Source organism: Lepidochelys kempii, chromosome 6, assembly GCF_965140285.1.
Source record: "Lepidochelys kempii isolate rLepKem1 chromosome 6, rLepKem1.hap1, whole genome shotgun sequence".
Taxonomy (NCBI): domain Eukaryota; kingdom Metazoa; phylum Chordata; order Testudines; family Cheloniidae; genus Lepidochelys; species Lepidochelys kempii.
Window position 1 is genome coordinate 52,546,305 of NC_136385.1, and position 22,944 is coordinate 52,569,248.

General features: G+C 41.8%; 1 protein-coding gene across 7 annotated transcripts in view; it reads right to left on the minus strand.

The window, feature by feature from the left end:
• Nucleotides 1-22,944, minus strand: part of APIP (APAF1 interacting protein) — a 106,750-nt gene that overhangs the window by 30,691 nt on the left and 53,115 nt on the right. For 4 of the 7 annotated variants that reach the window (XR_013635936.1, XR_013635937.1, XR_013635938.1 and 1 more), the window contains exon 8: nucleotides 3,711-3,754. The exons of 2 other annotated variants lie outside the window; for them this stretch is intronic. The gene's annotated coding sequence lies outside the window, so the exon portion shown is untranslated. Of the gene's footprint in view, nucleotides 1-3,710; nucleotides 3,755-12,858; nucleotides 13,088-22,944 lie in introns of those variants that run through there. One more of the 7 variants, XR_013635939.1, reaches the window with a different exon arrangement.

The window sequence follows — 22,944 nt, forward strand, 5'->3', positions numbered from 1 at the left end:
AAAGCATTTCTTCAGAAATTTTTATTTTTAGTGAAAAGCTACAAAAATCCTGGGTATTGGTTTTGGCAACTGAAAAATTTCAGCTGGATACCAACCAGGAATTTTGTCTTTGGGTTTTCAGGTTCACAACAAAACCCTGAAAAATGTTGTAAAAAAATAGATGTATTTTACAGACATTTGTTTTAAAAATATTTTTCAATCAAAAAATGTTTAAAATAAAATCAGACCAGCTCTAATCCTCACATCTGCCTCTGCCAGTGAGAGTTGTTGGCAAGAGGATATTGGACTAGATGAACCACAGGTCTGACATGGATTAGCAATTCCTATCTCACTTATCAGCACAGACATTCTCAGGGTGACTGGTGAAAGCTGCAAGGCACTGCTGTAGCATGTCCACTCAAAGGGACTGTAGTAGAGTAGTCAGCTCACAAGGCCCCCAGGCAGCTCCACATGCTTCCCCTCACCTCAGCTTCCCTTCTTGGATCCCCAAAAACTCCACACTGGCTTTTTCAGTCCAATAACAGCAGCATCTGATTTACTCCATGGGGCCGGACGAGTTGCCTCCGAGAGTGCTGAAGGAATTGGCGGCTGTGATTGCAGAGCCATTGGCCATTATCTTTGAAAACTCGTGGCGAACCGGGGAAGTCCCGGATGACTGGAAAAAGGCTAATGTAGTGCCAATCTTTAAAAAAGGGAAGAAGGAGGATCCTGGGAACTACAGGCCAGTCAGCCTTACCTCAGTCCCTGGAAAAATCATGGAGCAGGTCCTCAAAGAATCAATCCTGATGCACTTGCATGAGAGGAAAGTGATCAGGAACAGCCAGCATGGATTCACCAAGGGAAGGTCATGCCTGACTAATCTAATCGCCTTCTATGATGAGATTACTGGTTCTGTGGATGAAGGGAAAGCAGTGGATGTATTGTTTCTTGACTTTAGCAAAGCTTTTGACACAGTCTCCCACAGTATTCTTGTCAGCAAGTTAAGGAAGTATGGGCTGGATGAATGCACTATAAGGTGGGTAGAAAGCTGGCTAGATTGTCGAGCTCAACGGGTAGTGATCAATGGCTCCATGTCTAGTTGGCAGCCGGTATCAAGTGGAGTGCCCCAAGGGTCGGTCCTGGGGCCGGTTTTGTTCAATATCTTCATAAATGATCTGGAGGATGGTGTGGATTGCACTCTCAGCAAATTTGCGGATGATACTAAACTGGGAGGAGTGGTAGATACGCTGGAGGGGAGGGATAGGATACAGAAGGACCTAGACAAATTGGAGGATTGGGCCAAAAGAAATCTGATGAGGTTCAATAAGGATAAGTGCAGGGTCCTGCACTTAGGATGGAAGAATCCAATGCACAGCTACAGACTAGGGACCGAATGGCTAGGCAGCAGTTCTGCGGAAAAGGACCTAGGGGTGACAGTGGACGAGAAGCTGGATATGAGTCAGCAGTGTGCCCTTGTTGCCAAGAAGGCCAATGGCATTTTGGGATGTATAAGTAGGGGCATAGCGAGCAGATCGAGGGACATGATCGTTCCCCTCTATTCGACATTGGTGAGGCCTCATCTGGAGTACTGTGTCCAGTTTTGGGCCCTACACTACAAGAAGGATGTGGATAAATTGGAGATAGTCCAGCGAAGGGCAACAAAAATGATTAGGGGTCTAGAACACATGACTTATGAGGAGAGGCTGAGGGAGCTGGGATTGTTTAGCCTGCAGAAGAGAAGAATGAGGGGGGATTTGATAGCTGCTTTCAACTACCTGAAAGGGGGTTCCAAAGAGGATGGCTCTAGACTGTTCTCAATGGTAGCAGATGACAGAACGAGGAGTAATGGTCTCAAGTTGCAGTGGGGGAGGTTTAGATTGGATATTAGGAAAAACTTTTTCACTAAGAGGGTGGTGAAACACTGGAATGCGTTACCTAGGGAGGTGGTAGAATCTCCTTCCTTAGAGGTTTTTAAGGTCAGGCTTGACAAAGCCCTGGCTGGGATGATTTAACTGGGAATTGGTCCTGCTTCGAGCAGGGGGTTGGACTAGATGACCTTCAGGGGTCCCTTCCAACCCTGAGATTCTATGATTCTATGATTCTATACTCGCTTAAAGTTCAACACTGAATATAAAAATCTTCCTTCCAGCCTTTAGCTAGGTATAGGCCAAACTCCTTTGGTCTGGTCAGAGTCTTTCCTGTTTTAGCAGGCTACTCCTAGCTCAAGCAAGTTCCCTAGCCTCAGAATCTTACCAACAGGAACCCCTCTTTCTCATGCTCTACAATCTTACTAAAACCTCCTGGCCTTTACCTCTACTGTAGCCACCTTCTGCTCTTTATACAAAATTACCTGATTCCCCCTCAGGTGGGGCTCACTCTGCAATCAGGGTTGACTTGGCTCCAGGCTCTCTGGCCCTAGGCTTTCCATCCCCAGGGCAAGCCACCCTCTTACAGGGACATTTCCCCACTGCTGTAAGGAGAACGACACTGATAGACAGAACAGCGCAATACTTCCTGTACATGTTTCAGTGGCAAGGAAAAGGGGATCAGCCAGGGGCAGGAATCATATAATTTTCCACTGTTTAAAAACTGCCAGTATCTCTGGCACACAAAATATTCCCTGTGGAAGGCTGGACAAACCAGGCAGCAGTGATATAATAAAAATAAATAAAGAGAAGGATTTCAAACAGGACATTATTATATCTCTTGTTGCTGCCATTAGGCATCATGTCTCTTGAAAAACCACTTTTCTGTTTATTTCTCAGAGCGTGTACTCTTCAGTTCATTTTTCAGTAGCTACTGGAAGGAAGGAGTAGAGTGAGGAGTTTTTTTAGTGAACAGAAAGGACATCTTATTTATCTGGACTGATCAGAAATAACACAGCTCTGAAACCAGTTTGCAGACCACTTTGCTGCTCCCACTGAGGCCACTTCATTTATGATTTATTACAACAATCTGTAACCCACTAATCCCCCTTTATTGTCCTATGGCTGAGGGGTGCTAATGGACACTTCACCTTGAATGTTCTCTTAGAATATGTGTTAAATACTTAATCTAAACAATCTGGTCCACCTTGTATTTGGCTGTGACATGCTGAGTACCTTTCCCAGACCTGGAGAAGAGCTCTGTGTAGCTCAATGGCTTGTCTCTTTCAACAAGAAGTTATATACGATCATACTAAACCACAGAAATAGAGATTATATGCCACCTCCAGGCTGAGATAATAAGAAGACTGGTAAGGATTTCTTAAATTAACAGATTCATTACTAGGGTTATATATTTTACCTCTCCATTAATTCCACTTGAATCAATATTTCCGTCAGAGAAATAAAATGTGTGTGTAAAGGAAACGTTAACACCTTGGCAACCCTATATACTTAGTATGAGCTAGACCATGGATGTCAGAGTTCTAAAAATACAAATACCCCAAACCAGATACTGCAAATACATTCAATATTTGTCTGAGCCCAAAAAAACTGCAAAAAATCCCCAAAGACAGAGTATGTTTGCTAAAAAAACCCCAGGAATAAAGCAAATCATTATAGAATGTACGTTCACCCAATGTGATATTTTGTCCGTGTGCTACCACTCCTACATTGAGTAGTACCTTTTTCAAGAGTAATCCATTGATTTCATTGGAACTTCTTTGAAAGTAAAGGTGGGACAATCAAGCACTTAATTAACACCCTTTGATTATTTTAAAAATGTTTAAGTAACTTATGTTTGTTTACCTTTCCTTTGTGTCTTTGTGAACGTCCCATGATCATCCTGGCTGCTAACAATGAGAAATAAATGGTATTTTAGTTATGAAATGGGCTGATTTATGTTCTGTCTGTGTAAAATACTGGTTTACTATTTTTCTATTTGAGATTTTTAATTTTTTAAATATTAAAATATTATTTTAAAATTAGCTGCTGCACCAGAGAACAATGGGGGATTGCCAGCTTTAGAGACCAAACCCCTCCATGGGCTTAATCTGCAGTAAGGGAGATTTAGGTTAGAGATTAGGAAAAACATTTTAACTAGAAGGGTAGTTAAGCTCTGGAATGGGCTTCTAAGGGAGGCTGTGGAGTCCTTATCATTGTAAGCTTTTAAAAACAAGTTGGACAAACACCTTTCAGGGATGGTCTAGATTTATCTGGTCCTGCCACAATGCAAGGGCTGGATCTGATGACTTCTTGAGATCTGGTCCAGCCCTACATTCATGGCTTGGGGCTCTCCAAAAGGGACAAGAAATGCCAGATGTGACACACCTTGGAGGCTCACCAGCCCACTGCCTTTGGAGCACCGCCACCAAAAGCTCTCAAGATGTGAGACCCCGCCCATGCTCCACCTCCACTCTGCACCGAGGCCCCACTCCTACTTGGCCTCTTCCCCTGTGGCCCCGCCTACATGGCATCTTTTCCCACCCCAGCTCCACCTCTTCTTCCTAAGGCCCTGCCCTCGCTTTGCCTCTTTCCACCCTCCCTCCGCTGCTTCCCCCAAGGCCCCTCCCTCCTGCCACTTGCTCCTCTCCTCCTTGGGGGAGGGGACAGAGAGGAGCGAATGGTGGGCAGGGGGGGCCTCAGGGTAGAGGCGGAGCAGGGGCAGGAAGAGGCAAAGTGGGGGCACGGCCTTGGGGGGAAGAGGCCGAGTGGGATCATGGCCTTGGGGCAGAGCAGGGGCAGGGCCACAGTACGGGTGCTGGTGGCCCCCTCCACATCTAGGGAGCTTGTACCCAGCCTCCCCAAATGCAAGAGTCTAGCACTGCCTAAGCCTACATTTTATGATCCTATGATTTATACACAGCTTATACAGCACAGTTAATGGCAGTGCAAGTGTTATAATCAAACTGCAGTGACTTTGTCATGTTTAACATTGACTGAATTTGATTTGGTTGCATACAGATGAAAGTCTCTATATCCCATTTCCCGCTGCTCAGCTCAGCTCAGCCCTATTACATATCGAGGGAGAGAGAAAACTTCTGCAAGGAAGGCTGGGTGCACTGCCAATGAATGAATAGAATTACTCCTTGCTGTACCAAGTAATTCAATTGCATGTAAAAGGCGCAGAAATTCACTGTAGTGAAGAAACTGCAAATGTTTCCTCCTAAAACTTGTCTCTTTCTTCTCACAGAGAATTCAGGTGAAATCTACAGTGAACAGCTAACTGAGTTAACTTAGTCTTTCATCATAGATTTCAGTGGAATCCTTCATGATATGAGGGTGGAGGGAGAAGATAACAATTAAGAAGCTTTTCACCCTGTGTAGAAAATGAGTTCTTTTTTAAAAGATAAAAGCAATAGAGTAAATCCAAACAAATAATCATTTGCACACGTATAAGATGCTCCAGGCTAACTTTTATTTAATTATAGAGGACCCATAACAGATTTACCTCTCTGTTGTACAATAAAATTGTATAAATATATGAAAAATCTGCCATCAGAACTGACTCAAATGTTCTACCATTCACAGAAGCTACACTGTGCTTTAGAAAATGTTAAGCAACATGCCTTTGCACTTGCACTTAAAGGCAACATCCTTGAGAAGTAGGAATATTATTTACAGAAGGGTATCTGAGGCACAATGAGTGATTTGCCCAAGGTCACAAAAAAAGTCTCTGGCAGAGCAGGGAACTAAAGCAGGGTCTCCAAATACCAGCCCAGCACCAAACCAGGACCATGTCTCAGTGTGCTGCAGTGTTTTTTCTATTACAAGGAAAGAACCAGAAGAAGTCAAGATCTGGCATATGGCTCTAAAAGCAGAATTTTCCTCTAAAAATGTCTGTCAACAATTGCCAATGGATGCAAGATTTTCAGCCACTTTGTCAGCTCCCAGGCTGCAAGTACACATTTAATGACAGTTATGTTGACATGAAAATGCAGAACCTGTTTTGGAACACTCAGGCTGTGTTAATGTACTACTTGAGAAAGGACATTCCTGTGGCTTATTTTTATTAATCTGATATGTTTTTGTTCGTTATATAGAAGAACATAGTCTGAATTTTTATGAGGTAGTTCACGTCGGGTTAGCAATGAAAACTTTTTAAAATTAATACAGTACTAGAGAACCTGGCTATAAACTGATTGAAAGGGTTAGCAGGAAAATGTCACCAAAATATAATTCCCCAGTGTCAGTTTCTGTCCTTCTTCTCAGAATAGAGAAGAGGTGTCTCCTTTCATTGTCTGGCAAATTTTGCAGTTATGTAGATCATTGTGGATTATGTCAGAAATAAAACACATATTCCCATCATGCTTCAGATACCTCTGAACAAAAGGGCGCCTACCAGTGATGACGAATTGGTGGGGAGTAGGCTAGGCATTTCAATACTATAGTATTAAGCCTCAGGTAAATGGCATGTGTTTAACAATGCAACAGTATATTAAACAGTTTAATCACACGCTCAGAAGTAGTTAGAGTTCTTTTCCAAGGTAATTTTGTCTCTCCTAATTTATACTCCATGGCTGTGAATTCCTTCACCCCTGTGGGAGGCGCAACTGTATGTAGGAAGAGGAGCTTCTGGTATGGCCTTCTTAATCAGTGACTTGATTCTTCATGCTCGCTGTCCGGTGAGTGGGTGTTTCAGTCTCCATGGTCCGTTCAATACTTGGCTACTCTCTTGAGAACCAGTTGCATTGTGATGTGGAGACAATTGTTGCTCTTTGAGTTGTGCACAGAGATCCACTGGAGACTAGCATAAGGCATTTTATCTCCCTTTGCCCATAGACTGAGACAGCTGCCTTTGTAGCACTCCTGGCCTCTTCTGGGCTTAAGGAATAGTATCTATCAGTGGGGATTTTTAAAATAATATTTTTATATATTTCAGTGTGTTACAGTTCTTTTTGTCAACCTGTGCTGCTCTTAAACTGAACTTATTGTCTGTCATCTGAGCCTGGGGAGTTACCCTGTCCTACATGTGGAGGTAACAGTTCCCTCTAGGTGTACTGGCTAAAGCAGTGTGTGTGTGTGTGTGTGTGTGTACACAAGGGCTAAATCCTTCAGTATACATTCAATGTCTAGATCATGAAATGGATGAGCATGTGGATTAGAACATAAGAATGGACATACTGGGCCAAACCAAGGGTTCGTTTAGACCAATATCCTAACAGTGACTGATGTCAGATGCTTCAGAGGGAATGAACAGAAATGAGCAATTTATCAAGTGATCCATCCCCTGTCATCCAGTCCCAGCTTCCAGCAGTCAGAGGTTTAGAGACACCCAGAGCCTGGGGTTGCATCCCTGACCATCTTGGCTAATTGCCACTGATGGACCTATCTCCATGAACTTCTCTAATTCTTCTTTGAGCCCAGTTACACTTTTGGTCTTCACAACATCCTCTGGCAATGAGTTCCACAGGTTGGCTGCGTTAGAAATTGTTGATTAGAAATAGTCAAATCATTCATTACAAATGATATTCATTGTGAATATTGTCCTATTTCTTTCTGCAAATTGTTCACAAGCCAATCCCAGTTTTTGCAAATGTATATGTTATTTGCAAGTATTTGCTATGAGCGAGGCTGAGACCACCAATTCATTTTAAATAGACAACTCAAAGAGCTATCATACTGCAATTATCTTTGGTCACTACTGCTAACTGAGCCTAGAAGAGAGACTTTATAGCAGGGGTGGCCAGCCTCTGGTTACGGAGCCACATGCAGCTCTTCAGAAGTTAAGATGCGGCTCCTTGTATAGGCACCGACTCCGGGGCTGGAGCTACAGGCGCCAACTTTCCAATGTGCTAGGGGGTGCTCACTGCTCAACCCCTGGCTCTGCCACAGGCCCTGCCCCCACTCCACCCCTTCCTGCCCCCTTTCCTGAGCCTGCCATGCCCTTGCTCCTCCCCCCCCCATCCCCAGAGCCTCCTGCACACCACAAAACAGCTGATCGGGAGGGAGGGGGAGGCACCAGTGGGAGGGAGGCGCTGGGAGCGGCGGGTGGGCTGATGGGGGGCTGCTGACATATTACTGTGGCTCTTTGGCAATGTACATTGATAAATTCTGGCTCCTTCTCAGGCTAAGGTTGGCCACCCCTGCTCTATAGCCTAGGAACAATCTCCATAGCCAATCAGGTCCTGTATACAAAAGGATAACCCTTCTTTGTCATTTCCCCTTATTTTTAATTTCTTTTCTTGTGTATTTATTTCTTTTAAAATAATTATAAAAGGTATATAATATTCACTGTATCCTGACAAAATTTGAAGCAACAGTTTAACGTAGCACTATGCTGGAAATCACAGTTTGAGTCTTAAAATAAAAACATCATTCTCAGCTAATCAGGGTTTGGGACTAACATGGAGGTAACATGTACGTTCAGCACATTTATCTAGCCATTTGCTGACTACACATTTCCCACTTACGGTCTGAGTATAATTTACCGTAAGCCATAGTTGATCTAATGAAAATCCAAGCCATAACATGTACCAGACAGTTCCATTGTAAATCAGGCTGATCTCTGGTCTTCAAGTCCTTTCTTCTTTTAAGAAGTCAGTTTGTTACATACCTTTTCAAATGGAGGTTAAAGAATAAACAATTCCAGTTACTAGGATAGGACAAATCAGTTCAGATGGACTGAGCACTTGCCAGAATTTTTGCCCAAATCTCACATCAAAACCAATAAATTTTTTGTGGTTTGAAAAAGTTTAGTTAACTTTTTCTTTTTAAATATATATTAACCACCTTTGCACTATCTGGCTTTGGCTGGGATTGAAAGGAAAAAAAGGTGTGGGAAAAACTATTCCTGTAACATGTCTTATCAAAGCCAAACCCAGAAGTTTTGGGTTTGTTCAAGATTTCCACCCAAGTGGCTCAATAAAAGAAGTTTGGATAAGCATCTACACTTTGGAATGTTCATTTGAACTAAGCCAAATCCCTATTCTACCCACAGACAAGGTGAAGCATGGGCCATAGCAGTGCATGCTTCCCTACATTTCCTCCCTTTTGTATTTCAGCCCTTATATGGAGACACCACTTTACAGGTGAGACAACAGTTCTGTCTCCATAGATCATTTCATTCTTGGTCTGTGTTGAGACTGCCAATAAACTTGCAAGTTCTGGTGACTTTCTATTATGGATGCTAATTCATAGGGGACTGGAATAAAATGACATTTCACATAGATCTCCAAAGAGACTTCAGGTGGAAATAATTTCTGGTCACTCCTGATCTAGATTGGATTGAATCAGTGACCTACAGATAGAAAGCTCTGTACTGCATTACTAATTTTCCAAGCCATCCATTGCACCAGTTCACACTGGTTGATATTCATTGTGTGTTTGGTGATCAGCAAAGGCTTCTGCTCATACTTTTACTGTAGCATATTTTTCTTTAGTTATTTCAAAAATGATCCAACTCAACATTGCCACTTTTAAAATCTTTAGCTGGAATCTAGTTGTTGCATTTGGATGTAGCATCAATGTGCCATAATATCCTCCCCAACAAAACAAGGATAGTTCCACAAAAATACAAGAGGTAATGATCCTAACATATAGGCATTCTCTTTTGCAGTGTTCTTGTCATCTAATAACTATAACAACTTATTTAAGGTTTCAGAGTAGCAGCTGTGTTAGTCTGTATTCGCAAAAAGAAAAGGAGGACTAGTGGCACCTTATAGACTAACCAATTTATTTGAGCAAAAGCTTTCGTGAGCTACAGCTCACTTCATCGGATTGTCTCTTAGCTGTTAATCGATTGGTTGATTTTTTTAATTAAGGGTCAAGCCAACTGAACTCATTCAACTCTTTTTGGGTTCACAGTTTTCCTTGTGTACCATTAAGTTGTCAAAAACAAATAAACTATTTTTCTGTGGGCTGTAGCAATCAGATCAGCTGGCTGCTATGAGCTCCAACCTTCAAGCAGATGCTTCTCTGTGTGTCCTCCGTCCACTAGGTCCTCAGCCAAGGGCAGAAACCAGAACACAGACTATAATAGTTAGGTATTAAGGAAAGTAATTCACCCAAGGGAATCATACAATAAACCTATTTGTGACTAGTTATGCTGTGTAAACAGTTAAGCTATTTTGCAGTATTGTGTCTTATCTCCTATTTATATAGAGAGAAATTACTTCAGTAAAAATGAGAAACCCACATAGACAATTGCTGCCATAACTAGTCCATACAGCTAATTGCTGTTACAGCACAGTTCCCTTGACAGCATTCTTAATGCTCAGAACCTCCCCATCTATGACAGAGAAGGGGAGTCATGCAGGAGGTTGTGGTGAAGCATATTTCATCAACACTGAGGCTGGCCCAACCACATCTAACTGCTCTGTGGCTTCTTATTGTAGTGTGTATACTCCCGCTTAGTGCACTCATCCTTACATAGCTGACTGATGTGACTTGAAATCCTCCAGTAAAACCTTCCTGTGTTTCCTCTCTGCACCACTTACCATTAGGCCCAAAACTGAGGACAGAAACCAGCGCCCTCCTGGAGTTCTGTTTGCGTCAACACCAGGAAATAGGGCTCTGGCTGGAAATGTCAGTATCCCTCCCTCATTACAGAGTTGGGAGCATCCTCTCTGTGGCATTTCCAAACCCTGCCCTCCTTGGAGAGAGCAACACTGAGCTTAGGGATTTGAATTCAATTCTCCCAATACAGACTTTTCCACCGCTTTGTTGACACAAGAGCAGGGTGCAGAGAAACAGAGCAACTGCTGGAGCTATTTATATTTTAATGAAGACAGACTGTACAGTATATTTTTTTGTATTGTCTTTATCAAATTGAAATCTGATGGGTCTGGTATATTTGTAAGAGTCTTGTGTGCATTGTTATGCTGTTTGGTTTTGATCAAACGTGATATTGTACTTGATGTTCTTTAGCTACGTCAAACCCTGCTTCATGATTAATACATGGCATTGATCCATACCACAAGTTGTGCAACTCTTTGCAGCAAAAATACTGCTGCTTCTTGGGAATTAAGATAATTAGTTCAATGTGAATTTAATTAAAGAGAGAAGGGCAGAGATTAAGGGAGAATAAAATTCACTACAGAATGGGGGTGAGTAAACTGATCTGGAAGAAGTAAGAACTCTTCATCCGTCCTAACCCTACACCTTCACCTGTTTCAAGAACAAATCTCTTTTTAGTTATGTTGTTACATCCCACCCCCCACTTTTAGTTTCCACTAACTACAAAACAAAGAAGTGCAAAAACAGAGTGAGAAAAGTTCTTAATATAGTAATTCCAGTCATAACTGGGAGTGGAAGTGGCAAAAATCTCACAAAGAATCCTCTCTGAGCATTTTCAGTCCAGTTTTGCAGAGTCAAGAGTTTTGGATAGTTCAAACCAATGCAAACTTTGGAATGTTTGGCTTACTGGGTCAAATTCATGGTTGGTGTAACTCTACTGAAGTAAATGGTGCTACACGAGGGATTAGTTTGGCCCACTATGCTTAGAAGCACAGAAGCAACATTTGAGATCAGACACAGCTGCCAATGGAAGCTCCTCTGGGAGTTAAATATATTGTTTTTATGCCTTCCCCTTGTCTGGGAACTGGGTGAGGTGTGGGGACCTGAAGGTCCGATGTTAGCTGGGAGTGACGGCTGGGGTAACCAAATGGGTCAAACATTCAGGATTTCTGGCAGAAGTCTGCCCTTGCAGGTGAGCATTGTCAAGATTGTGGAAGAGCCTTCATCACCAGACTTCATGCCCTCACATTGAGGAAATGGGACTCCCTACCCCATCAGACACCAGAACTTTTTCCTGCCTCACCAGTGATAGTCTTACACTGTCAAAAACACTATTTGTGTTTGCCAGCCAGTCAGGTGAGAGCCCTCTGCAGGGGAGGGACCAAAACAGAGAAAACTAATCCTGCCCAGAGGAGTAATACTGAGCTTGGGCAGGATTTGGAGAGGTCTATTCAAGGACTGACTTTTGGGCACAATGGGATCTGGAAAGGCATTGTAGAGCTTGTCCTCCTGGACACGTTATCTGTTGGTAGTATGCTAAGGCAATATCCACCTCCCTCAACATACTACAATATCTACAGCCTAGGAAATCTTAAAGAGAAAAGCTCTGAAGGCCTTTGAAGAGTCTAAAGTCACATAAATGAGCCATTGAGGGTGTAGGGAGAGCGTAAAGGAAAGCTGAACATTATATCAGGAAATGGAGGAGAACACACAAAACACTAAAACTTTTCTGATATGGAAGCATCTGGGTTTTGGGCTCTATGGGATCTTGACTCCCTTCAGCAACTGATGGAGGAGGAAGGATAGTTAAGGGAGTGCCCTGGGCCTTTGGTGAGCTGGGTTCAATTCCCAGCTTTGTCATAAAAATATTTTGTGTGACCTTGGACAAGTAATTTCCTCTCTTTGCATGACTGTTCCCCATCTCTAAAATGGAGATATTAATCCTCCACCCCACCCACTGTTTGTCTGTCTTCCCTATTTAGAATGTCAGCCATCTGGTGCAGGCGCTATCTCTTATTCTGGATTTTTACAGCTTCTAGCTGTAATGGGGTCTCTGATCTCTGTTGAGGCCTGCAGTCACTAGTCCAATAGTGCTACTGCTTCTACTACATAATCCCTGTAGGTCTCAAACAAGGAGTTTATCAGATGCCAGTAGTACTACACATTAGAACACTAGTGTCATTGAGGACCAGATCCTCAAAGGTATTTAGAAACCTAACTCCCACTGAACTCAACAGAAGTTAAATGTTGAGGCTCTGGGCCTGACTCTCAAACTAAAAACTGGTTTAATGTCTTTCTTCCAGAGTGCATCTGGGTATTCTCAGAATGGCTTCAGGGTGAGGACCTCTGGCTGTACATATTGGGGCCAACACCAAATTGCCCTTTTAGTAACTGGATCACACAGCTGGCTGAATCAACCATTTCAATCTTGATAAAAAATGGACTCTCTCCTCCTAAGCAGCTATTTACTCTGGAGATGTCTATCTACCTCACTATGAAACTACCACTCATGCATTACAGATTAATCCACTAAAGTTTGCATATGGTGTTTTTGTTAATTACATTCTTGAGTCCTCTTGTCATCCTTTGCATCTTGTCTGCTACACTCTTGGGCTGACAATGTCACTGTGTATAAAAACAGTGAAGCTAATTGTTCTGCTATTACAGTGGCCTCATAAAACAAAGTGAGTTTGGAAAATACTCTGTGTTGGGAGCAGGGACGAGAGAATCTACAGGAAGAAGAAAGTCTTAAAGTTAGTTGTTTGCCAGCAATATATATATTACAACAAAACAGAATTAATATTGTGCTCCCTTTCTCAGCTCTGCTAGTTTCCCTTTAGTGTATGTAATTATTCAGCCCTTTCTGTCCTTCATTGCAAGGGGGGATAGATTAGATAACCTATTAGGTATCTTTAGGCTTGGAAGAATTTGATTTTTAAAAAATAATTTTGATGGATAATATTGAGGTTTATTTTTAAGCATTTTTAAGGATTTTTATACATTAAAATTTCCATAGTTGTGTAAAATTATGGGGGGTGTGACACAATTATTTAATGACAGTAGATATTAAGATTCAAAAAGTTAAAGTTTTATAAATCATTAAAACACAAACTCTCTACATCAAATATCATAAATACAAAGTAAATCTCCTTAAATCAACAAATCATACCTGTTTTTACTACTCATTTGCTAGTCCATTTGTAACCAGTTTAATTCAAAAGTCTAGATCTCTGGATTTTGACACTACTAAGTTCTCAAGCAGTATTTTCCTTACTTTGCCTATCTGTAAATTTCTATTATTATGAATGGAAATATTTTTCATCAGTTTGTGTACACATGGTGAAATTGATATTTACAGATAAAAATCTAATCCTACAAAGGTATCTTTCATCTGTAAATTCTGTGATCGTATCATAGAAACTCAATAGGCTTCAATAGGAATGATCCTTTCTATAGTTTTTTTAACCTATCCTATACAATAGTGGTTTCCAAACTTTTTCTGTTGTAGCCCCCTTACCAGTAAAGGTATCTGTCTGCGTCCCCCCACCTGTACTGCACAGGTGTCTCAATAGAGGAGCTTGGGCTGAAGGTGGAGCTGGGTGCTGATGAACTGGGGATGGGGCGATGAGCTGGGGCTAGAGGTGGAGCTGGCCTGGGGGTGGAGAGGGAGTGAGGGCAGAGCTGGGCTGGGGGGCAGAGTGGGGCTGGGTGGCACTCCCTTCCTGTCCCTGTGGGAGCTGGCCCGGACCCTGCTGTGTGCCCCCAAAATATTCCTCTATGCCCCCCTGGGGGGACAGGTCCCACAGTTTGAGGATCACTGTTCTAGAATTTAAGAGAATTATATCCTTGTACAAGAATTCTGGAGATGGTTTAAAAATTCTGTAGATTTTCCACTGGGGAAAGGAGAATCCCCCCCCCATATGCGTATTGTTTGCTGTCTTTAGATCTACTACCGCCAAGTTACAGTAAGAGGAGGAACAGAAAAACAGGCCAGTGAAATCAGAGCATTATAGTCACTCCACATTGGGTTTCTTGCCTGATTTCTTGCTAACTCTTTCAATTCCATTAAACTGCAACTACTGATGAACCATGCCTTCCGGAAAAGAACAACAGATAATGCATGAGAGACAGACTCAGAAGCTAACATGTATATTCAGGGCCAACAAATTTTTTAAAGTAACCATCCATGTGTTCATATTAAATACAGAATTTTAAAACCTAAGCTTCACATTATTGTTTGATAACATTGTAGATGTAAGGATCAGTAGGATTCCAACCCAGGTTGACAGAGCTACCAGGCAACAGACACTTCCATACCGCCACTCAGCAGCAGCTGTAATTTGCTTGTTCTCATTACCCACAAACCACAGCAGACTAGTAGTACCCACAAACCACAGTAGAGTATGGGAAGTTCTGCCCAGGAGACATGATTGGCAGCTTCCTGGGAGGCTCCTGGTTGGCCCCTTGAACCCGTATAAGCCCACAGGGCATACTAGGAAGGAATGTTCCCTCTCATTTTTGACAGGCCGTGTGCCCAAAAAATTTCTTCTATGCAAATTTTTGACAGGCTGTGTGTGCAAAAAATTTCTTCTGTGCAAATTTTTGTGTGTGCGGTGTTTAGCTGTGGGCGTGGGGTTTAGGATCAGCTTAGAGGGAACAGTGCTAGGAAGTATCCAGGTAACAAAGTGTCTCCTTAGTGAGCTGCTATGACGGACTTTGCTTCTGAACTGCTAAACTGACTTTGGCTCTTACTTGGACTGACTCGTGCCTTGGACCTCTGACACCCTGGATGTTCTGAACTCTGGTACTGAACTCAGCCTGGAAATCTGACCTTGAGTCCTATCCCCACCTCAGGACCCTGACAAGGGTTGCAAATGAAACTGAGCAAATCTAGGAATGTTTGCAGTGTAATTGTAGCCGTGTCAATCCCAGAATATTAGAGAGACAAGGTGGGTGAGGTGGTATCTTTTATTGGACCAACTTCTATTGGTTCAAGAAACAAGCTTTTGAGCTCTGTCTGAGCTTGGCTATCGCACCAACAGACATCGGTCCAATAAAAGATACTACTTCACCCATCTTGTGAAATCTAGGAATGTCAGGTTTAAGGCTGAAACATAACTCTTAATTCAGAGGGGTAGCTGTGTTAGTCTGTATCCACAAAAACAATGAGGAGTCCAGTGGCACCTTAAAGACTACCAGATTTATTTGTGCATAAGCTTTTGTGGGTAAAAAACTCACTTCGTCAGATGCATGGAGTGAAAATTACAGATGCAGGCATAAATATACTGACCAACTCTTACCACTGACTTACTCTTAATTCAGGTCAGTGTAAACAAAACAAAATACAGTGATAAAGCTATGTAAGTTAAGAGCAGAGTAAGCCATTTTGCCTTTGGGGGCCTGATTTTCAGAGACAGGTGCACAATCCAGTCATATAGCAGAAAGGCACATAACTGTACATAGGTTATTTACTCATGACTGTACATACAATTTTTCTGTACAAATGGCCATTTAGCTGCCTAAAAGGGTATTTATATATGCAATTACCTGATTTGCATGCAGCTTCTTGTGAGTTCTAAACACAAATGTAGCTGCAATTACACATATTTTCAAAAGTGCTAAGACTCAATTTTTTAAAAGTATTTAGAAGTTGCTGCACTTAGTGTCTCAGGTAAGAGGTTTAGGAACCTAAATATACTCTTCAAAAGGGATTTAGGCACCAAGGTGACTATCAGTGGGATTTAGACTCCTAAGTCTATACAGCACGTCCAGCAAACTTTTCAACAGTTACATCAGTTTGGAGTGTGGGACATTAGGTAAGTCACTTAGCCCCTCTGTGCTTTTGTTTCCAAGCAGACATTTTTACCTTATAAAGGTATTTTGAGGTTTAACCAATGTTTGCAAAGCACTTTAACAAGTTTGGAAAGCTGCTACAGAATTGCAAAGTTATTATTAATTATTATTATTATTATAATGATTAACCAATAAAAACTCTTGGCCTTTGTTTACCACCATCTCCTACTGAATTAGACTTCCTGGAAGCTGCATTGTTTGCTATTCAAGTCACTGTCATGGAAGGGTGACTGAGTACAACATGGATGCTATCCAATTGTACAGGTACTGTATGCAAGGGCTGCATCTTTGTAAGTTTCTGCAGTGCTGTGAGTCCATACTAAACATCCTGGGCTACATTCTCTATTTGGCCAAGGCCACCTTGCACTACTTAACCCCCTTTTTCCCCATGGGGTGGGGGGAAAACAGTTAAGTGAGAAAAAGCAAGGTAGAAACTTTCAACAGAAAATGGGGTTTCACTGACAATGAAACTTTTCACAGAAACATATTGTCTCTGAATTTTGTTTTTTATTTCAAAATTTTGGGACAACCCAGTTTCTCCAGCTTTTTTTTACGTACCCACACATAAATATTCATCAGTAGATAAAAGGGGATTGGGGGAAGTGAGAGAAAGTGGGATTTCCCCCAACAATTTCAAAATGAAAAATGTCAACAAAAATGACATTTTCCCCACAATTTATCCAAATTTCATATTTGATGGAAAAAATGCTGATTAGCTCTAGTGTCCACACAATGGCTAGTAAATAGAGTTTTTCTAGTGTGGTGAAGGCCTGGGAGAGTTTCAGTTTTGCATGGCACCCAGAATATGATGGTAGAACTGTTCCTGTCTCTTTCCTTCTCTCATGCTTCAGTCTAAATGTTATCTAAAAACTCATGTACACATATTCTCTCTCTCTCTCTCTCTTTCTCCAAGATTCTCCCTTGAAACATGCAACTCATGAGTAACATGACAACATCTGTAAAAACAATAACCACCTTGGAAATATCTGTATAAGGAAATAAAGAGAGTTAAAAAACATAATCTAATCTTGAGCTCCTGGTGCATCAGCATTCTCTAACATCAACAACATACACATAGCTTAATTGGCAGAAGCTGCTGTTCTTGTTTTTCATATTCCTCTTGTTCACTGACAACATGTCTAAAATACATTTACTACACAGAACTGATACATCTTTGTTGTGAAACAAAAGGGATATTATTGGACACACTGCTGGTAACAACACACACCTATTTACATATCCTGATTCTACCTTGCAAACAAGTCCTGTAGGTTTGTGATCATGTGTCCCTGGAATGGGTGGGTTTCTGGTAATGTGACTCATACTGTAGATGTACACAATATAGTGGCCTTAGTGAATAATAATCATATCCCACTCTCAATGCAGAGAAGCACTTCTCACTGTCTACACTGGTGATACATTTGGAATGAAAGTTTTTGCTCCAAAAATGGATATTTCTTGAAGTTCATTGAAAACTTTTGAATTTAAAAATTTTTCAATAAGGGGGACAAATTTTTTGTGAACATTTCCCAATAGTTTGACCAGCGCTGGTACTTCTGAGCCTTGTGTTGGTGGTAGCTAAGCTGTCAAAAAGTGAGTGACAAAATTTATGACAGCAGCAGGCTCCTCCTTTCTGGCCTTCCTGACACACATATATCACCCCTCCAGATCATACAAAAAGTAGCTGCTAGGTTCATCTTCCTACCCCATTGATCTGACTGGACTGCATCATCCCCTGTCTTTGAATCCGTGCATTTTCCCTACCATTCTCCTTTCTCCAACACATTAAGTTCATGCTGCTTCATCTCACCTTGAAGTCCATATATAGTTGTCTCTGCCTACCTATCTGACCTTCTCTCTTACTGCATTGTCCCCTCCATTTTATCAGTGATGAGCCTCAATGTTCTATTCACTTGTGGCTGCCATGAAGCCCCAACACAGGCAGCTTCTTTCCTAACTGGTCCACAAAGCCACTACGTTACCCTTGTGAAGTGTTGTGCCTCAGTGCAAAGTGAGTGGCAAGTGGGTATACAATGTTGCTAAATGAAAACAGTAGAGGTTTACACCTATGTATTTATTCCCTTTGTGCTGGAGTAAATGACTACACTAGGTGCAAGGCAATGAAAAAATTGGCCTTGCACATTCCATTCCATTCCATCCCTAAAGCCCACTTCTACCAGAATGCCTACAAGAAACGAATCAGGCATGGATTGATTTTTATGTTTAATCACTATATTTTTGCTCTACCATGCTGTGTACTAGCTTCTACTGAGTAACTGCATAATCTTATTGATTTTGCTCCTGTTCTTCCTCTCCCTCCTACAGCTTTGTTTACCTCTTCATTACATCATCTCTGAAACTAGTTTGGAAGCCTTTGAGAGCAGGGTCCATAATTGTGAGGCACCTACCACATATCTGGACTTTGTTAAATCACAAATCATTTCAACTATTTATTATTCATTAGTAGTATCGAAGAGTTTCCCTAGGGAACTGGTGAAAGCCCTGTTGTTTGAGACATTTACAACTAGTCTGGGAAAATAATTCAATAACATGTTAAGGAACAATCCTGCACCTTCCGGGGGATTGCCAAGAGAACTCAACATGCCTTCAACATGTTTATTGCCTATGAACTATATTCTGAAGCATTTACTCTGTCCTTTCTTAGGCAAAATTCCCACTGAATCCAGCATATTAAAAACCACTTTGAAGACCCAAAGTAAACCTCTGCCAAAACACACATATTGTGCATGGTTTGGGAGCAAACCAAGACAAAACCTTGAATCAAGTCAGGTTTACTAGAAGCTCAGTGCAGGTTCACTTGAAATTTGACTCATCTGGCTCAGAAATTGGCCCAGACACTACAGTTTATTACTAGTTTGCATTCCTGTGACCCTCAGCAGCTCTGGAGAAGGTTTGGAGAGGGGAGAATGTGTAGAGTTCTGGCTTTGTGTGTACAAGTGATTGAGTTGGTGACGTTGCCCTCTAGTGGGTGGCCCACAGGGAGGATATGAAACTAGTACTGCCAAGAAGTAAAAACAGATTTCCTTTGGCTCAAATGATAGAGCTGTGTATGGCAGCAAAGAGCCAGGTTACTAGACCCTGCTCCCTCTGTTTCATTTTATATAGCTACTGTACTTATCCTCTGCAGCACAGAGAGTCATTACACCAAAAGGCTGGTGAATATTTAGGCAAAGCTGGCCCAAATATTGTGTTTCATCTCTCAGAGTCCTTCCATGAATGAATTCTACTTTAGTTTAGTAGGATTTGCATAAAATTTACATGGAAGAAAACATTCAGCCACACGACTTCTCTTCCAACAAGGGGTCTTTCTGATTGTACCCAAATTACTGCCCCTTCCACACTAGCCTGTTATGTCACATTTATTACTACATACTATTTACATCCCAATAGTAGAATCCTGAATTTGAGATTACAGAATATATTATTCAGGTTGATTCCCTCCTCTGCCTCCTCTTGTACACTGCATCATGTTCAAACTTCACCTTCAAGACTCTGCATGATTCCACTCCACCCTACATCTGATTTTGTCTTATAGGAATTCTTCCCATTCATTCTAACAGGATTTATGTCAGGCCCTTATAGCATTACTTCACCAACCTGTCCAGTCTGCCAAGATATTTTATTTGTTTCATTTTCCCACTCACCTCTCTGTGATTTTTAACCTCACTGCCCCTATGTTTGGAATGTTCTTCTACTATCCTGGTTTGCCAAGCCACTATCTCTCCTCATTCAAAGCCCTCCTGAAAACCTACTTCTTCTGGGAGGCCCACATGAAGTCAGCATATAATAATTATAACACCCAACCCTGCCACACACACACACATGCTAATTAATACCTGTTCTTGGATTCCCCTTCGGGGTGTTTTTCTCCTGTAGACTGTATGCTCGTCGGTTAAGTGACTATCCTTAAGTTTGTGTGTTGTACAGCACTGAGCGCACTACCAGTGCTAAGTACATAAATCCAGCATCATTTTACGTTTAAAACAGTAGTTTTCTTGGCTTTTATGTCCTTCATTTGGGCCCTCTCAGGGACAGAGGTATAGGAGAATGAGGAGAGCAGAAACATAAACCCCTCATATTCCTCATAAAAATTCCTAAAGCCACCATACTGTCCTCTTCAAATTCCTCTTCAGAACTCACATTTGGTGTGATGGCTACAAAATGCTCGACAATAGCTAGGCCGAAGGCATTGAGAGTGCTGCTTTCGATAGCAAACACAAGCATTTCCCTGTTACCTTATCCCACTTCCTCTCCCTATTTTTTTCTTCACCTGTTGTCTCTTGTCCATATGCTAAAGCTTGTGAGCTCTTTGGGGCAGCAACTATTCTTTTGTTATGAGTGTTACTTCTAGCACAAGGAAGCCTTGATCCCAGGCTGGGGCATGTAGGTACTAATGCATTATAAATAAAACATGAATAAGTAATACGGGGGGGCAGTGTGAAAGGTGAGGGAAAGAATGAAAGTGAGAGATAAACATATGGAAGGGGGGAAAAGTAAAAAGTATGAGGAAAAGAGGTGTCTGAGGAGGGGAATGGAGAACAGGGAAGAGAAGAGCAGAGATAAGGTACAAGAAATGGAGAAAGAGGTAGAAAAAGATCTATCTATTTATCTAGATGCAACAAGAGTCTTTGGTGTTGATCAGGAAGAAATACAACATAATCTACAGAACAGGGAAGGACACGCAGAGAGAGTGCACAAGATAAACCCTAGGATGGGGAGGCAAAGAAAATAGTGACACAACCATTGAAAAGCAAAGGACAGAGCATGCAGAAGAAAAACACTGAATGCTGGAAGAGAGATGTACAGGAGCCAAATAAATATCACAATGCGTCTAAGCACATTATCATGCCTGTCTCTTTCAAGGGACCATTTCAAATGGGCGGAGGGCGTTAATTACACTGGCAACCAAAAATCAGTGGGTGGAGTGTGGACAGCATCCATCTATCTAATCTCATGCTTGTCAGCACGCATGGCTGCTTTGATAATTCAAGAAAGCATCTGTTGTGTCTTTTCCCAAGTACTGGGAGTTCCTTAAATTAGATAGGAGAATGTTTTGGATGTAAATAAATGCGCACATAAGAGCACATAAGAGATCTTCTGACCAATCTGAATGAATTCAAATCAGCAGGGCCATATGCTATTTACCCAAAGGTACTGAAGGAATTGGCTGAAGAAATCTTGGAGCCACTGGCAATAATATTTACAAATTTATGAATGACAGGAGAGGTCCTGGAAGACTGGAGAAGGGCTAACGTAGTGCCCATCTTTAAAAAGGGAAAAAAGGAGGAGCTGGGAAACTATAGTCCACTCAGCCTGACTTCAATACCTGGGAAGCTACTAGAGCAATCTATAAAACATTTGATTTGCGAATACTTGCTGGATGAAGGGCTAATCACTAGCAGCCAGCATGGATCTACTAAGAACAAATCATGCCAAACCAGCTTGATTTCGTTCTTTGACGGGGTAACTGGTTTGGTGGATGGGGGAATGCAGAGGACATAATATACCTGGACTTCAGCAAGGCTTTTGACGCAGTCCCACATGACATTCTGATAAGTAAGCTGGAGAAATGTGGGCACAACAGAACTACCATTAAGTTTTTGGATACATGATTGGTTAAACAACCGCAAACAAATGGAATGATGTCGGATTGGAGGGATTCCACAATGATCTGTTCTGTGTCCAGTGTTGGTTACCATCTTTATTAATGACCTGAATGTAAGAATGGAGAGCATACTGATCAAGTCTGCAGATGACACAAAGTAAAGTGGATTGCCAATACTTTGGCGAACAGAGCTAAAATTCAGAGGGATCTTGATAAATTGGAGAACTGGGCTATAGACAACAAAATGAAATTCAACAAAGACAAATGTAATGCGTACAAATGTAAATCCCACCACTTAGGGAAGCAAAACCAAATGAGCAAATACAGAATGGAGAAAACTGGCTTGGCAGCAGCACTGCTGAGAAGAATTTGGGAGTTGTGGTGGATCACATCCTCAACATGAGTCAGCAAAGTGATGCTGTTGCAAAAAAAGCAAATGCAATTTTAGGTTGCATAACAGAGGCATATCATCACTTTACTCAGTGCTGCTTAGGCCTCAGCTGGAGTACTGTGTCCAGTTTTGGTCACCAATGTATAGAAAGGATGTATAGAAACTGGAAAGGATCCAGAGGTGAGCGACAAAATAATCAAAGGGATGTAATACAAGCCGCACAAGCAAAGGCTGAAGGAAATGGGTATGTTTGGTTTGGAAAAGAGGAGATTAAGAGGGGATATGATAGCAGTCTTCAGATACTTGAAAGGCTGCCACAAAAAAGATGGAGAAAAGTTGTTCTCTTTTGCCACAGAAGGCAGGACAAGACACAATGGGTTCAAACTACAGCATAGTAGATTTAGATCAAATTTCAGGAAAAAACTTCCTAACTGTAAGAACAGTAGGACAATGGAACAAACTGCCTCGGGAGGTTGAGAAGCTTCTTCGCTGGAGGTTTACAAAAGGAGGCTAGATAGCCATCGGTCTTGGATGGTTTAGACATAACAAATCCTGCATCTTGACAGGGAGTTAGATTAGATGACCCTTGTGGTCCCTTCTAACCCTATGATTCTGTTATTCTAAATTCCAATCAATTACACCTGTGCAACCCTCTTTGCGGCACTAAGGTAGCACAGGTGTCACTGAGGGTAGAGACTGAAAAGAATGGGGTTGCA